At 33.4% G+C, this 18,403-nt stretch overlaps 1 protein-coding gene across 1 annotated transcript in view; it reads left to right on the top strand.

The window, feature by feature from the left end:
* Positions 1-3,779: 3,779 nt before the first annotated feature.
* Positions 3,780-18,403, top strand: part of LOC114348462 (GATA-binding factor A-like) — a 252,748-nt gene continuing 238,124 nt past the window's right edge. Inside the window, exon 1 of the mRNA XM_028299038.2 lies at positions 3,780-3,979. The gene's annotated coding sequence lies outside the window, so the exon portion shown is untranslated. The remainder of the gene's footprint in view (positions 3,980-18,403) is intronic.

The following is an 18,403-nucleotide window of genomic DNA, read 5'->3' as shown; positions in this document are numbered from 1 at the left end:
GCCTCTGTGTAATCTACGAAACAAAGCAGCAGTGGTGTATTTATTGTGTTTCCTCGCTTTTTTTTATTATCTCTCTGCTCACGTGTTCCTTTTCCTGGTACGATTCCGTATCGTTCTTCGGCTATAATAAATATATTGTTCTTAGGCTCTTTCGCTGTTCATTGAATATACGAGTAGGGGAGACCGGGGCTAGTTGTCACAGTTTTTGGTTCTGGCTCTGTAACTCAGATACATTTCATTTTTTTTAAACCAAACTTTCTCCAAACAATGAATTGGTATGTAGGCTACCCTATTTGTTTAAAATACCATTCGTATTTGTTTAAAATTCTAGGTACTAGCAGTTAAAATGGTAAGATGGTTTAACCTTCGACAGGATTTGTGTGAGAACATGCCCCTAGATGGGGCATGTTGTCACAGTACCTGGGGAAAATTGTCACAGTATTACAAAAATAAAGTAAACAAGAAATAAAACGTTTTTATTCAAAGAAGAACTCACAAAATTAGAAAGAACTACATATCGTTCTCAGAGTCACAATTGTGGCACACATAAAATTGGTTTCCATTGGTGCAGTATGTATGTGTCCATTGTTTGCATGCTGTACATTGGATCTAACTTTTAATAGAAGCACTTTAAACTTAAAAAATAGGAATAATTTCTTTCTTCAATGTGTGTTAAACCAAAGTACATATCAGAATCTTTTTTCAAATATTTTTCTAGTTCGATTTCTTCCCTCTCACAGAACACGAGTCGAGACTTTTTGTGTCCCATGTGGACAGTTCTATTGGTCTCTGGCATTCTTTTGATAAATCTTGCTAAACTCCGATAATGTATACCAAAATCTCGTGCAGCTTTCCTAAGATATTATACGTTCCTCATTTCTTACAGCTTCTGCTGCTCTCAAGAAAACATCCAAAGGTGGAGTAACTCGATGGGTCTTTCTCTTGTATGTTTTAAAACCATCTGAAAGTAATTAGGTATCAAAAGCAATAAAAAATGTTTATTATATTATACTTATGTAAAATATCAAGTTTTACCGAGCCGTTAACAAAAGCAGTCTGAGCAATAATTATGTTATTTGTAACACGGATTATAGTCTCAGAACGGCAACACTATAACAATCATTTTAATCCTGTAGGGTAGGTATTAAATCGCTTTTTCACAAATACGTTTACTTTTGACAAATCCACAAATGATTTACCCTGTATTCTGCACCAATATAACTTAATTTGAATACGTTCTAAAATCATTTCAACATATTTAAATGCTGCGGGGCAAGTTGTCACAGTGACATCTTGCCCCGCATAATTTGTGACAACTAGCCCCACATAAGCTTCCGTAACTGAATGTGAATTCAAAAATATTCCATTGAATAAATATATTAAAATATACCTACATTGTAGTCTACAAGATTGACAGTATCCTTTAAAATATATTTTTCTTACCTTGGTTTCACAAATTCACTCACAGAGCGAGATCATTGAATATTAAAAATTTTACATGAGAAGCGCCAAAACACATTTTCACAAATAAGACAAATAATTATTGGCCGATCTCTGAAATATTTTGTGTGGAATTTTTGAATGTAGATGACACAGCGTGTTAACTTCCCAAATAAGGTAAAAATCGGCATTGTGACAACTTACCCCTGTGACAACTAGCCCCGGTCTCCCCTATGTAGCAGGATTTTGCTTGCTTAAGAAATAAGGTTGATGGTTCAGTAATTGCTACGTACGGTTCTTCTTCTTGTAGTGCCCATCCGTTTCGGATGTTGGAGACCATCATGGCAATCTGTATTTGGAAACTGCTGCTCTGAAAAAATTTGTGGTTGTTGTGTTAAATCACGAACGTAGATTTTTCAGCCAGGAAATGTTTCGCGTTTCTGATATTCGATTTCCTTCCGTATAAAATTAGTTGTAGCAATCCATATCTTCCGCTGTTGACGCCCTATGCTCCGCACAGAGTAAAGAGGAATAAGCAAGTAAGTCATGAAATTGGGAGCTGACAATTACGATTCAAAATCTTGACGGTTGGTGATTCTTCCAAAGAAAGTCTGAAGGGTGTCTTGTTGCACAATGATAATACTTATGCTTCGGAGCCTGTTGCTCACTCCGTGCATCTCAAAGAAACTTGTGAGAATCTTGAGTTGTTGCTAAATAAAATAAAGTATAGCAAATATTATTCGCAACTCTGTAAATAGTCTAAAATAATATCCATGCTTTTGGTTTAGCAGTACAGACAAAGTATCCATGATTTTTGTGAGAGTGGGACACTTGAGCACGAAATTTGAAAGAATGCCATTCAGAGAAAGATCTGTACCAGGACAAACAGATGTGCAGTGTGATACATTAGTTCATCTTTGGTTCTGCCCCCCCCCCCCTCAACTAAAGTTAGGATTGATGAAGCAAATTGTCAGAGATTTACCGTGCGATAAATTTCCTGCACTTTCGAAAGCTAAACTTAAAGTTAAAGAAATAATATTGTAGGCCCTTAAATTATAAATTATTACTTAATTATAAAGCCCTTTAAATTGTACAAATTCTTCCAGAATAAATGGCCCAGGATGAATCTGAAGCATGACGTGCTTTAGTAGAACTCATAGATGGTTTCCTTGGAAACAACAAGTCTCCAAACCACAAAGAAATTGTAGCCAATATGGTCGAAAATTGGGAAATGTGTCAAATTTGATTTTCTGGATTCCCACGTTGACTATTTTCCCGAAAACCTTAGAGCTGTCATCAAGGAACAGGAAGAGAGGTTCCATCAAGACATACAGGATATAGAAAGACGTTACCAAGAAAGATGGAGTTGGTATTAGAATGATGGCTAATTACTGCTGGATATTCAAAAGGGACTCGCTCACAAAAATTCGCATAAAGAAAACTAAAAAACGCATTTTTCAAGGAAAATGAGAAGGATTTTATTAAAGAAACCAACAATAATTGTCTAACGTAGATTATACTGTATCGTTTTTTTTAAGAACAACTCAGTTTTACAGTGTAATTTTCTATTAAGAGCGTAGGCGCAAAATTTCGGGCATTTAATGCAATAATGCATTAATTTTTTTTGAATCCTGAAATAACTAATAAATATTTTTGAAAAAGTTAAATGCAGAATGAAAGATTACATTATTACCGAGGTAATAACGTCCCTTAGAATAAACAAAAAGTTTCTTCTGAATGAGATATTTGAAGAAATTAAAAATCGCACTAAATTTTCTCTTCTTTTTCACCCCTGTAATTTATTAAAATAAAGATTATAGAAATGAGTGCATTTAAAAAGCATTGGCGCGAGTATAGTTCCAATCAAAAATTTCTCAGTATTTTTGGTAGTTTTACTAGTGTTATGAACAATTTCAAACACAGTTTGCTTGAAAATCTGAAGTGTTGGAAAAAAAGATTTTTGAAAACACTTTTTGATCTTCTTAACCATGTAACACAAAGAAATAAATAAATAAATAAACCTATGGTCAATATACTGCATATTTACTCAAACCACAACACCAGGCAAAATTTCTAAATTTAGACACAGGATCCGCGATATCTAAAAATATCCTTTTCCAACAAATTCACTGTAATTTAAAAAGAACTCCAAGAATGCAAGTATGCAAAACATATGAGAGACCTGTTCAACTCACTACATTTTAAATCTACCACAAATTTATGATAATAAGATAAGAAAATGTGGTTTAGGGAGGTGAGTTTTCCCCACCTCCACCAGCGAGGCGTGGCAAAAGCTCATCAAGTCACAAGCCTCAGTTAAGTCTTGGTTAGCGCTGAAAGCTCTGCGTAAGAACGCGAGTTCTTTGTTAAATTTCATTAACCTCTAGCTGGTACCGCTTAAGTGCTCAAAGACATTCACTCCGGTGACATTTTCGTGATAAACTGTTTATTTCTACTTTGGGGTCGTTTAGTGTTTATTTTGGTTAAGTGACTGCTTTTGGGACCTTGGTGATAGTGGTATTACATAGTGCGATAAGTGGTAAGTCATTTATTAACATAAATAATGATTTGTTTACAACAATAAATTTGTTGTTTCTAATGTTCAGATATTAAAAAGAATATTACAAAACAATTTTACATCAATTGTGTTTAAGAATACACTCAACCAAACTTATATGGAATCATCTGATATTTTTATTATTTAGAGCGAATTAAAACTAAATTTAATTTTCTTTCATTGCACCTCTCCGGAACCTAACTACAGGTTATAGTAGCAAATCAACATACCTGCAAGCTATTGAAAGTTGGTTGGATGAAAATTAAAGGATTTTTTGTACCGAGCATAATTCCTCCCCATAACATGACACTTCCTGTTTTATATTTGTGAACAAATCTGCCAGTCTCTGTTCTTGCTTGTCTTACTCGCCCTCTTCTTTATGATCTAATTTTACCTATCCTACTTTCGTTTGAAAATAGCACACTTTTCCAATTTCCAATGTTCCAGTCTTGGTGTTGAAAACACCAATTTACGTGATCAATCTGAATCCCGTAAGTTTCTCCTGCTATATAGTCCTTGGGCACGGCAACTCTTCTTCTTATCTTCTTCTTCTTCTTCTTCTTTTTATATAGACATTACTCTGTTTTTCAATGTGCCTCCAGTAAGTTGTTATTCCATCTTTTTCGTGGTCTTCCCACTGATCGTCTTCCTATTGGGGAACCGTCTCTCGCCGTCCTTACTACTCTATTTGTTGTCATTCGGCTTATGTGGTCGTTCCATTCTACTCTTCTGCTTTTCACCCAGTTATTAATGTTGTCCACCTTGCATCTCCTTCGTATATCTGCACTTCTAGCTCTATCCCAAAGCGTCTTACCATCGATTTTTCGCAATGTTTTCATCTCTGCTGTTTCTAGCATTCTTTTTGTCCGCTCTGTATCAGGTCGTGTTTCTGCCGCGTATGTCATTATTGGTCTGATGACTGTTTTGTAAATTCTGCCTTTCAATTCTTTTCCGATGTTTTTATTTCTTCATATTGTTTCATTCAGGCAACCTGCGGCTCTGTTTGCTTTATTCGCCTGATCTTCCATTTCTGTTTCGAGCTTTCCGTAGCTGCATAGTGTGATGCCTAAATATTTAAACTCCATGACTTGTTCTATTATTTGACCCTCCAGCTCTAATTTACACCTTATTAGATCTGCTGTTATAACCATGCAGTTAGTCTTTTTTGGGAAAATTAACATGTTAAATTTTCTAGCGGTTATATTAAATTCGTGCAGCATACGTTGTAATTCATCTTCACTTTGAGAGATTAGTATTGCGTCGTCTGCATAGCAGATTATTTTAAGTTGTTTTTCTCCCATTTGGTATCCTTTTTTTGTACTTACTTTTTTTATTATTTCATTCATGATCAGGGAATATCCCTGTCTTATCCCATTGCCAGCTTCAAATGGGTCAGTTAGTTCTTCATCTACTTTTACTTTTATTGTGTTGTTCTGGTAGATATTTTCGATCGTTTTAATTATTCCTAGAGGTACCTCTCTTGCGTACAATAAATGGATAACGTCCTTTAATTTGACCCTGTCAAATGCCTTCTTAAGGTCCACGAAACATAAGTATGGTTCAACCAAAATACTTGCACCTACAGCTTCCAAAAACTGCAGATTTCAAATACTCAAATACATAGTGATTCCATATAAGTTTGGTTGAGTGTATATAATACTGTTTCATATTACTTAAATCTTACATTTGTTATCATTGAGGTCGTGTATATTTTAACCTGTTTCAGATTTGTATTCAGAATTTTATATATTTTTACCTATCTCCTTTTTATAGAAACGATAACAGTACTACAGGCATTAGAGGCGCCCGGCTTCGATAATCTTGACTAGATTCTTCCACTTTAACCGGTCCTTTAACTTGTTCAGCACCTTGTTCTCATTTCTACTTTGTCAGCCAGGACGGCATCAAAGCACTTCCTTGTTCTCTTGTTCTCATGCTTGCAAAACTCTTAGTACGTTTTTTCTTGTGGCATTCGTGAAACATTTATTAAGCATCTAACTCTCTCCGCACCAATTTTCTGTGGTTTGCCATCTCTATACTTACCACCAAAAACCTTTCGCAAGGTTTTCCTCTCCCAAGTTTCTAGCTTTTTTATTTTCTATCATTTTTTCTAACTTTTCTATCATATCTAATTAATTGTCCAAGTTTCACATGCATACAACACTTATATAAATAATAACTGAGGTATATAATGGGGCTTTCTTTTTCTTTCTTTTTTTTTGTGGCATAACTACTTCTGTATCATTTCTGCAGATTCCATTGCTTCGTTAGGTACATTTTTCTCCCATACATTCTTATATAATATTTTCTTCTATTAGTTTCTTCGCTTGTATTTTTCTTTCTATTTCATTTTTACATTGTAATTCATACGAAAATCATTTGTTTAATTGTTTTTAGTTTAATTCAAATGCCGTATATAAGTATTATGTAGGGGAGGAAAGTATGCTAAATGTGCAGTCACTCGAGTGCTTTGGGGACCTATTGGGTTGTGAAGAGTAAGTTCTAAACCAAAAAAAGTTAAGTAAAGTTTTCCATTTTAGTGGGGACTTTCAATTTTTAATTTAATTTTCCATTTCCAACAATCGTTTTTTCCGATTATAGCGTTATTTGTCCATAATTCGAAAAAATGTTTCAAATAAAAGTTACTTATTTTTACGTAAGGAATCCGAATCTGCAATAATAAATGGGGGCTCCTATTTAAAATTTTAAAGTCCCCCTACACCATCTCCGTGGGGGTCGTCTTTGGTGCCATTCGATAGATTTTTCAAACATATTGAATAAGTGTATTTTTCAATTTTTTGATCTGATGTTCATTTCTCGAAATATCGCGGGATTCGTATTTAAAATTTTAAATTTACCCCCCACACCTCTCCGTGGGGAGTCGTGTTTGGTATCATTCGATAGATTTTTGACAAATATTGAGCACGTATTTTTTAGTTTTTAGATCTATCGTTCATTTCGCGAAATATTCGCTTTTTTCTTGTAAAACTTTGTGACTCACCCATTTTCTGTTCAAATCATCAGATTTTTGAAATATACACTGTGTTGCATGTACTTAACTTACCTTATCTTAATTTGACGATTTCGAGTTTTTCTAAGGATAGATTTTTTTTTCGCCCCCCCCCCCCCCTTAACGAACTCCCCTTTGTTTAGAGCCAAGATATGGTAGAAATATATCTACAGGGTACCAGGGTTCTCCCCATATGATAATCTGACAGCCGTGTGAAGTTGGCACCTCTAAATACGATTTTTTCAAAAAAAATTTTTTTTAATTGTCCATCAGATGTCCACTCTTGTCCAGCAAAAAATTTTTTTGTGCACCTTTTGTTTACGAGATACTAAAAAAACGTGAAATAAGGCCCAACACCCCGCAGTAAAAAAAAACGTCGTAAAAACTGATACGTTTGATTGTCCAACTGTTGTCCACACTTGTCCAGGCATTTTTTTAATTGTCCACCTTTTATTTATTTAAATTAGCAATAATTATCGTTTGCTAGTAAAAATGCCAAAAAAATTAGAATTTTTGGAATTTTTGGAATTTTTTTTCACGTTTGATTGTCCGTCGAATGTCCACCCTTGTCCAGCAAAAAATTTTTTTTGTCCACCTTTTGTTTACGAGATACTAAAAAAACGTGAAATAAGGCCCAACACACCGAAGTCAAAAAAACGTCGTAAAAACTGATACGTTTGATTGTCCAACTGTTGTCCACACTTGTCCAGGCATTTTTTTAATTGTCCACCTTTTGTTTATTTAAATTAGCAATAATTATTGTTTGTTAGTAAAAATGCCAAAAAATGAGAATTTTTGGAAATTTTTTTTCACGTTTGATTGTCCGTCGAATGTCCACCCTTGTCCAACAAAAAGTTTTTTTGTCCACCTTTTTTGAAAAAAATAGTTGAAAAACATTTTTTGGACAGGAAAGAAGTACAAGTTTCCGAATTCGAGAAAAAGTTGTCAGGACTAACAGCTTTGGATTGTCCAATAGTTGTCCCTGTAAATACATTAAGACTCCAAAGAATATTTGAGAATTCTCCAACTGAAAACGGCGTTTTTGCGTGTTGCTATTAATTTGCTCTCCCACATGCTACACGAAGTGACAAGTTTAGACTTTCAAAAGGTACTCGGAAAATGTACTCGTATAATTTTTATCGGGTACCGGGTATTTTACACATAAGCTACAGGTACGAGTACCGAGTACTTTATTGAAAATGTACTCGGGTACTGGGTACTGAGTACCCAAAATGTACTCAGAGTACAAAATTCGGGTACTTGTACCCGGGTATTGCCCAGCTCTGACTATAAGCCCAGTAAATGACCGTTTTGGAGTGTAATCTTCAGGGTCAACTCTAAATTGGATAAAAATTTGGATTTAGGTTCTACTTAATTCAAAGTTGAATTTGTGCCGTTGGTTGCTTTTACTTGAGGGGTGATATTCACCCCTTCTTGGAGGTGAAAAACGCGCGTTTAAAGTAAGTCTGGAAACGGATAAATTAGCTAATTCTAAGCAAATTTAGTTCTATAGAGTTTTTTACGTAAGTGAATCCTTTTTGAGTTATTTGCGATTAAAAATGTTGATTTCTCGACAAAAAAAAAACAACGTTTTCAAGCTGTTTTTCGCAAATAACTCAAAAAGAAAATATTTTATCGAAAAAATGTTCGTAGCAAAAATGTAGCTTATAAAAAAACGAAAAAAATTCAAAAAATTAATTAATTAAAATTTTTTAAATTAGGTACCTATTTAAAAATAGCTTTATCTTTGTTTTTTTTATAATAGTTTCTATAATATAGTTTCTCTAATTTTATAATACTAGCACCAAAACTAAACGAGTTACGCTCAAAATAAGTTTGGCCTTTTTTTGTTAAAAAAACCGTGAAAATCTCCCTCCATTTAGCACCCTAAATAAAATGAATCGTTACTTTATAATTTACCATTAACTTTAGGTATAAATAATAATATGTATGTGTATTGTTTATACGATCTGTAAGTTTGACCGATTCGTAGTGCTTATTTTTGAATAAACGAGATTTTATAGAAAAAAATATTTTTCAAAATATTTTAAAAAGTATTAGTGATACGAAAAATATCAAAGAGTAAAAAATGTAGATTTTGATTTTACAAATATGATAGATTCATTTTGTTTTTCTGGACAAAAGACAATAACTGGTTAAGATACGGCTGTTGAAAGTTTGCATACATGCAAATTAATTAATTTGCAAATTAACCTTTCCTACACGGCGTTGAATAAAAATATCATTTTTTGGAATTCACATTCATGATCCATTGTTGCTACCAAACTAAAAAATATTGCTGAGAAAAAACCAATGTTTCACAAGTAATGAAAATATCTGAACACGAATGGACAACTATTGGACAATCCTAAGCTGTTAGTCTCGACAACTTTTTCTCGAATTCGGAAACTTGTACTTCTTCCCTGTCCAAAAAATGTTTTTCAACTATTTTTTCAAAAAAGGTGGACAAAAAAACTTGTTGTTGGACAAGGGTGGACATTCGACGGACAATCAAACGTGAAAAAAAATTTCCAAAAATTCTTATTTTTTTGGCATTTTTACTAGCAAACGATAATTATTGCTAATTTAAATAAATAAAAGGTGTACAATTAAAAAAAATGCCTGGACAAGTGTGGACAACAGTTGGACAATCAAAAGTATGAGTTTTTACAACGTTTTTTTGACTTCGGGGTGTTGGGCCTTATTTCACGTTTTTTTAGTATCTCGTAAACAAAAGGTGGACAAAAAAAATTTTTTGCTGGACAAGAGTGGACATCTGATGGACAATTAAACAAAAAATTTTTTTTTGAAAAAATCGTATTTAGAGGTGCCAACTTCACACGGCTTAATCTGACGCGCTCGAGTTTCTGCAAAAATCCCCGCTTGGGCTCCCTTACCATAGCTTATTTATAGCAACTTATTTTATAGCACATATACCAACCCACTTTTATTGTTGCTCTATTATTTTATTCGTTTGTTTATTTATATTTATAGTCATTCACTGTGTTTATTCTTGTTGTTTAAAATCTTTAGTTCCTTCATTAGCGCACATGAGGTAGTTACTACAGGATACATTCATTGCCTGGCTTGTACATTTGTATTTCTTTTTATGCTCATTCCCCCCTCGTAATTTTTATATTTAGTACATTCTCTTCCTATTTTTCTGGATTCAAATACCGACAGTCTTACACTCTTATTAATAAACACGGACTAACGCCCGACTAACTTTAGTCCCCGGACTCAGAGCCTATTTTACTTCAAATCGGGCCCGAGGCACAACACAATTTTCGGGCCCTACACAATTTTCGGGCCCCTAAATATAATTTAATAATAATAATTTTTTTAAATGTATTAATTATTTAATAGAAATATAGTTAATATAAACAGGAAAATATAATTTTTATTAACAATAAATAAAATTTATATTTAAACAATTAAACATCGTTTAAGGGGATAGGCGCAAACTTTCGGCTTCAATTTTATTTAAATGCATTCGTTTTTTTCGAAGCCTGAGAAAACTAATAAGTAAGTACATATTTTTGAAAAAATTTAAACGCAGAATGAAAAATTCGTTACTACCGAGGGCCGAAAGTCCCTGAAATCTTCGATAATGTTTATTTTAATAAGTTACAGGGGTGAAAAAAAGAGAAAATTGAGTGTGATTTTTAATTTTAAATACATATCTTATTCAAAAGAAACTTTTTATTTATTCTAAGGGGCATTCGGCCCTCGGTAATAATGTAATCTGTCATTCTGCGTCTAATTTCTTTTTTAAATATTTATTAGTTTTTTGAGGATTCGAAAAAATGAATGAATTTAAAGATCATTGAAACCGAAAGCTTGCGCCTATCCACTTAATTATAATTCTTATGGTTCATTTATCATTGCCTGTTCGTAAAGTAAAAGAATTTTGAAAATTTGTTTTGTTATTGTAATAAACATGTTTTGTTTGGTGATCTTTCCGGGCCCCATTCAAATACGGGCCCGAGGCAGGTGTCTCACGTGCCTAGTGGTAAAATAGGCCCTGCCCCGGACTAAGTCAATACCCCTATTAATAAACAGTGACTAACGATGGACTAAGCTAAACCCTCTCTAGTCTCGGACTAAAATTTAATCCGAGGTAATAGCAGGTTTAAACCGAGACTAACTTGACGTTTTGTATTCATAACCTTAGACTTACAAACTTGCTAAATACATTATTTGCTTTTGCTTGCTTTTATATAATAATATTATTATATTATTATTGATAATGGAGAGAGATTATTTTATTAATCAATTAAGACTAATAGACGAATTAAATGAGGATAGAAATCAGCGGAACGACATTCCTCTTGTATTGTGAGTCACATTCAAATATACAAAATTATAAAAAATTTATTTAGTTTAGAGGAGTTAGAAGGTAAATTTAAAGTCAAATACCGATTTTCAAAAGGTACAGCAGTTAATATGAAATATTAAACAATAATACAATAATATAAAATATAAAACACCAGGTAGCACCTTCTCAGAACGAAGTCCAACAAAAATTACCTAAACTTTATGCAGAAATGGCACCGACCAAACAGCTGTTTGGTTTAGAGGAAACAGAAAAGAGAGGTTAAATTCCCTACATTTTTCTTCCTTTTCGCAAAATTCTCTCCACTTTTATTCTTTTTCGCAAGTGTTGCCAGCATAAAGGACATAGCACACATCTTACGGAAAATATAATGTCACTCAAATTCAATAAAATTTATACGAATATATTCGTTTTAAATTAACGGTCAATTCTTATCATTGCGCCAACTCTTAATTATGATTAATTACGGCGCAAATTGCAATTAAAGTTTATCGAAATCACATTTTGGAGTATATTGTGTCAGTTATAATCACTATTGCTCTGGGTGCTATTCAAAACAGCTTAAACCCCGCTGGGCCTAAGCGGATTAGTGAAACTATTATAATAAGATGCTTAATAGCCCGAGAAGATTTATGAAGTACCTATAATTTGGATATTTTAAAATATTTTTTCTCTCTCTAACTTATGTACCTACCCATTTGATTTCAGATTGATTTATATCAATTTCTGCTCTTATTATTGAAAACTAAGAGTTGGCGCAATGATAAGAATTGACCGTTAAATTGAAACGAATATATTCATATAAATTTTATTGAATTTGAGTGACATTATATTTTCCATAAGATGTGTGCGATGTCCTTTGTTGTTACTAGGACTACGGAAGGTTTAGCTAGTCCGAGCTTAGTCGGTGTTTATTAATGACAATCTTAAACTGAAGTTAGTACTCGCATAATTTCGGACTAACTAGTCCGAGACAAACGTCGGACTAAGCAATTTTTATTAAGGTGATACAGTAGCGATCAACAGGTAGCCAAAACGCGTTCCAAGATTGCGGCTGTAATTTTGAATATTTTGAATATTGTATTTGTAATATAATAAAGAATGGCGGTGCAGAGCCCAATTTGAAAAATATATAATAATATGTGGAAATTACTCTGTAATTAAATACAATATTAAAAAAAACGAGCCTGTACCGCCATTAAGAAGAACAAAAAAATACACTTTCTTCAAATAAACTTTTTTATCCGATGCCTAGATTTTGTGTCATTTTGGAAATACAGTGGAACCCCGATAAGTCGGCCCCCGATAACCCGGAAGTCCGGCTAACCCGGACCGATTTTCATCAGATAAACATTTTGATTTTCAATATTTTGTATTTTTCAATTTAATTGTGGCTTATTTCCAATCAAAATAGTTAATTATCATATCAGACAAACCTTTCAACGATAAAAATGTATGTAATATAATATTTGAGAGATAATGTGTACTTATGTGTGTAATTTGAACTATACGATATTAAAAATGACTCAGCACACGCCGCAGAAACAACAGCCACCTGTCTGTAGTATCTATTCCTTTTTATTTCAAACTGTCAGCATTGTTTAGGAAAGACTATTTAAAAAATTCTTTTATAAACAATGGTCTTTAGTATTGTGTGTCTTGTATTGTTCGCTTCCATTTGCTTACGTTTGGGTTTGGTGTTTTTTTTTTAGTAATTTTAATAAGTAGGTAATACTGTGCATATTTATAAATATATTTCATGTTATTTCAATTCTAACGGAGTTTATCTGTAAGTATACCGTATTTTATTAATTTTTACCATATTCTCCGGCTATCTCGGATTTTCGATAACCCGGATCGGTCGGGGTCCCGATTAATCCGAGTTATCGAGGTTCCACTGTACTAATGAAATAAAAATTTTTGTAGTTCCAAAATGACACAAAATCTAGGCATCGGATAAAAAAGTTTTCGCTACCTGTTGATCGCTACTGTTTCCTCTTAATAAGGCAGTTGTGTTTCTCTCTTTACATGTTTGATTGCTATCTTTATTGGAGTTTTGTTTTTTCTATCAACTGGGTACACGTGTTCTCTAAGTGCCGTCTCCCAATAGGAGGTTGGATATCATCATCACTATCTTTACTCTATCTACCGCTGCTCTGAAGAGTTCTATACAACTGCATTTAAACCAGTCCCTTAAATTCTTCAACCATGACACTCTCCTTCTTCCTATACTCCTTCCGCCTGTTATCTTTCCCTGTATTATCAGTCTTAGAATTCCATATCACAGTCTGCTAATTACGTGTCTCAAATATGTCTTTTTTATTGTGTTTATTATTTTGTATTATTTGCTCATTTCTGGCAATATTTCCGTGTTGGTTTCCTTCTGTGTCTATACTGTTCTAAGCAGTGCCGGGTTTACCACTAGGCCGACTAGGCCGCGGCCTAGGGCCGCAAGCAAAAAGGGGCCGCAGCGTTTTGTAAAAAAACTTTTTTGGTAAAAAAAATGTGTAAAAAAAGTCGTGTCCGAATATGGACACGGCTTTGCGCATTCTACTATGCATGATGACATCTAATGCATCTGGAGAAAGATCATTCAGCATATTGAAAATAATCAAAAATTGACGATTCTAGGTTGTCGAGTTTGGTTAGTTTTGTTTCAAATGCTAAGAGCTTTTTTAAGCATTAGACTTTAAGGCCATCGGTACATAATACGCAAATATTTGACGGCTATTCTGTCTTTACACGGCAAATTACGTGTAGTAAAATTCTCACTAGTATGGATATGCGAATATTACTACTTGACAATGTCATCATTAACTTTAAAGAGATGGCTTTTGAATGTTCTTGGATAACTGTTACTTGTATAATTGCAAATTATTAATTCAGTTAATAAATATGATTATTTTTTCACTAATTATATATTCAGTGATTGTAATAACTTATATACTGTACAACAAAAACTAATACTCAATCGAGAAAAGAGAAAAAGTGTAAAGTGATTTTTTAATAATATATTGTTACTATGGAACGCTTACAATTTTGAATATCTTTAACAACAAAATACTTGGATCACATAATATATCCTGGTCAATTCTCTGCTTGGATCGTCCATAAATAACAAACAATTCACTTTTTATTAAGTTCACGTCTTGAATCAATTATTTATCAAATACCCTAACAATATTATTTAATCAACAACTCAAAATATTCCCGATGCCATGTCAAATATTTAAAATTGTCACTGTCTTGTCATCATATTCTATTTGACTCAGTGCCTTGTATGACAATGATAGCGAATGTTCGATTTGGAAAATATCACCACCGACATGGTGTCCATTTTCTTCAAATCCTGAAAAATCTAATAAATAATTTAAAAAAATTTAAACGCGAATTAAAGAATAAATTATTATCGAGGGCCAAAAGTCCCTTAGAATAAATAAAAAGTTTCTTTTGAACGAGATATTTGAAATTAAAAATCACACTACATTCTCTCTTAGTTTTTCACCCCTGTAACTTATTAAAATAAACATTACAGAAGTTTTCAGGGACTTTCAGCTCTCGGTAATTCTGCGTTTAAATTTTTCAAAAATACTTATTATTTTTTTCAGGATTTGAAAAAAATGAATCCCATCTAAATAGCTTTAGAGCCGAAACGACGTACCCATCCCTTTAACGATTTGATTTAAGATTTTGCAGCAAAAAAAGCTAGAAAGTGAGTGTTTAGATTTTAGATATGAGATTTATTATGAGTATGGAGAAGAGTGAGAGTGTCAATATTAATCACTAATCCAACTTTATCCAAATTAAGAACATGACATTGACGTTTTTCAGTATAAGAGAATAATGTGACAATTTAACGATCTAAAAGTTTATTTGTGGTATTCTTAATATTTTTATTTTTTAGGACCGTAGCCTATTACTGTTATTATACAGTTCATATTATCTTCCTTGTTCTTTTACTTATAATGTCTTTTCAACTCGGTTTTTTAGTCTTTTGCTGTCACCTGTATCTACTTTTCCCCCGGATAAAACAAATGCTATTTAATTTTAATAATTATGGACAGAGACGCAAAATATCGCCTGTCAAAATGTTCAATGTGATTTACCAATGTACCTACTTTTTGTAGTACCCTTTTTGTACCAATTTTAAAAAGTAAAATTAAAATAAACGTTATGTATTAATATTATGTGCTTTATGCTTTAATTACATAATCGTGAAGTTATCGGGGGCCACTGGCCACTTGGGGTAATTTGGGCTAGGGCCGCAAGTACCTTAAATCCGGCACTGGTTCTAAGCATCGTTTTGTAGCACCATCATTTCAAATGACTGTAGCTTATTTATGTGTTCTTGTTTCAGTGCCCAGCTTTCAAGTCCATATTGCAGTATCGAAAATACGTAAACTCTCAGAGCTCTTACTCTCAGTTCTAATCTAAGGTGTTATTGGAGAGAATTGTTTTCATTTTTTACAAACACATTCCTTGCTTTTTCTATCTTAACCCTTATTTCTATTGTTTGATCATTATTTTCTGGAATCCAGCTTTCCAGGTATGTGTATTTATCAAGCCTTCCTATCAGAACATGTCTTAATTGTACGTTTGTATATTTATTTTATTTGTTATTATCATATATTTAGTCATTATTATAATCATTTTTGGTCCGTATTTTTCACAGAAACTGGTTGTCTTGTTTAATAGTAGTTGGAGTTGAGCTTGCCATAATCACCGTTTCATCTGCGTATCTTATGTTTGCTCTTGGGGTATTTTTCTCTGTCGAAACGTTTTCAGTCTCTCATTGATCATGTGTAGTATTATTTTACTGACATGTGAGATAAGGCAGATGGTTTTATTCTTCTTCTTTTTCAGCCTATATTCTTACCCGCGACTGCTTGCGCGCGACTTGTTTGATATCATCTGTCCACCTCTTCTGCGGTCTGCCTACTCCTCACCTGTTCTCTCTTGTTCTCCAGTTTGTTAATCTCTGTGGACACAGAGATGGTTCTATAGTTTTGTCGCATTTATGGAAGCTGAATTTTTTCTGTATTGTCGTTATTGTAGTTTTGTCCAATCGTCATGCCATTGCTTGAAATACCATCTTTTGTTGCAGAGCAAGTAAAGCGATTTTATTCTGTGGCTTTTTATTTATTTCTTCTGTGGTTTTGAGTATTTCTGCTGTTATTATATCGGGACCTGGTGCTTTGTTATAATTGAGTTTACTGATCGCCATTTTTATTCGATCTCGAGTATACTCGGTTCTTCTTCCATTTCTTCAGGAGTTTTTGAATATTCCTTTTCATGTGCTGCAATTTTTTATGCAGGTATGTCAGAAAATCAATTAAAATGCTAGATAATTATATTTATAATGTTTTATTCCACGTCTATACAGGTACTAGTTTCATGTATTTTTAGGGTCAGCAATCGATTCTTAACATGATTTTTAAATTACCAATATATCTGTTTCTATTTTTCAAATGTTTACTAATCATTTCTCATTTGCATAACATGTATTTGCAAACTCATAACAGACAAAAACTAACCGTCGGCGAATATATAATAGTAATATTGATAGAGTGTAGATTTACTTAGTTTGGAATATTATATATTTTTTAGTCTGAGTACGTAGACATGTGTAAATTAATGATATTGTAAAAGAAATTTGCAAATTTTTGTTTTTGATAATTCTCAAAACATAATTACTTGACCTGCTTACATATTAAAAGCTTGTAAAGGCACGTATCGACTATGTTCGCGCTCCTCTTGCGCTCCGCTCTCCTGCAACTGATCCACATAATGTATACGTTGGCGCTCCCGGACCGTGCAACATAGCGCGTTCTGCCTCGGCGCTCCAATCGGTGGCGGTTTATGTGTAGAGGAGCGCAAACCCAATCGATTGGAGCAGTTGCAGGGAGCGCGGAGCGCAAGAGGTACGCGAACATATTGGATACGTACCTTAAGAAATATAACTATTTTTTTATGTAATTATGTTTATTTACAATCTACATCAGTGGTGCTCAAAGAGTCGATCGCGATCGACCGGTCGATCGTCAAAGTTTTTGAAGTCGATCGCGATTCACGGAAAAATACAAATGGAAAAGATATTATGTCTGCTATCAAAGAAGTCCCGTTGTAACGTCCAACGGTTACTATCATGCGGCTATCTCAGCAATGTTCAATACTTAACGTGAAACGCTCTATAGACGTATCTAAATCATGGGAAAGATTTGGAAAGCAAAGTTAAAAGTGATACTATGAAGTGAACTTTTCTTTGCAATTTGACGACTCAACCGATATTAATGATACCGCCCAGTTGTGTATTTTTATTCGGATGGTATTTTCTGATATGTTTGCTAAAGAAGAATTGTTAACAACGCCTCTGAAAGAGAAAAATGGCGGAGAAGGTATATACAACGTTTTGTTTTTTAATTTTGTAAAATAATAGGAGCTACCGATTTACAAACTAGTGTGTATTACAACAGATGGTTCACCATCCATGACTGGCGTTAACAATGGATGTGTTGCACTGTGTCGAGCTAACGATGACTTTCCATCGTTTTTTCATTTCATTGCATCATTCACCAGAAAGTTTTGTGTTCCAAAATTTAAATATGAAAGACGTCATGAAAATGACAACAAAAATTGTGAATTCAATCAGGGCGCGAAGTTTGCAACGAAATTTTTTAAAGCGCAATTGAAAGCTAGCAACTCTGCGGAACACACTGATTTACTTTTGTATACAGATGTGAGGTGGTTGAGCCGTGGAAAATTTTTAGATAGGTTCCAGGAGTTACTTTTCGAAATAATTTGTTTTCTAGAAGAACTAGGGAACGACACTCATCTACTTCAAAACCAAAAAATGGCTCAGTGATCTGGCTTTCGTATCAGATTTAGCAAATCATTTGAACCTCTTTAATTTGGAACTACAGGATAAAAATAAAACAATTATTATCGATGTGATGAGCACAGTACCTATATTCTTTTATCGACAAATTGAAATTATTGATTAATCAAATGAACAGAAAGGATTTAAACAACTTTCCATCGTTGAAAAAAAGAGTAACCCTCA

Source organism: Diabrotica virgifera, chromosome 2 (assembly GCF_917563875.1).
Source record: "Diabrotica virgifera virgifera chromosome 2, PGI_DIABVI_V3a".
Taxonomy (NCBI): Eukaryota; Metazoa; Arthropoda; class Insecta; order Coleoptera; family Chrysomelidae; genus Diabrotica; species Diabrotica virgifera.
The sequence above is the reverse complement of the archived record's forward strand: the minus strand, read 5'-3'. Positions and strand labels throughout refer to the sequence as shown.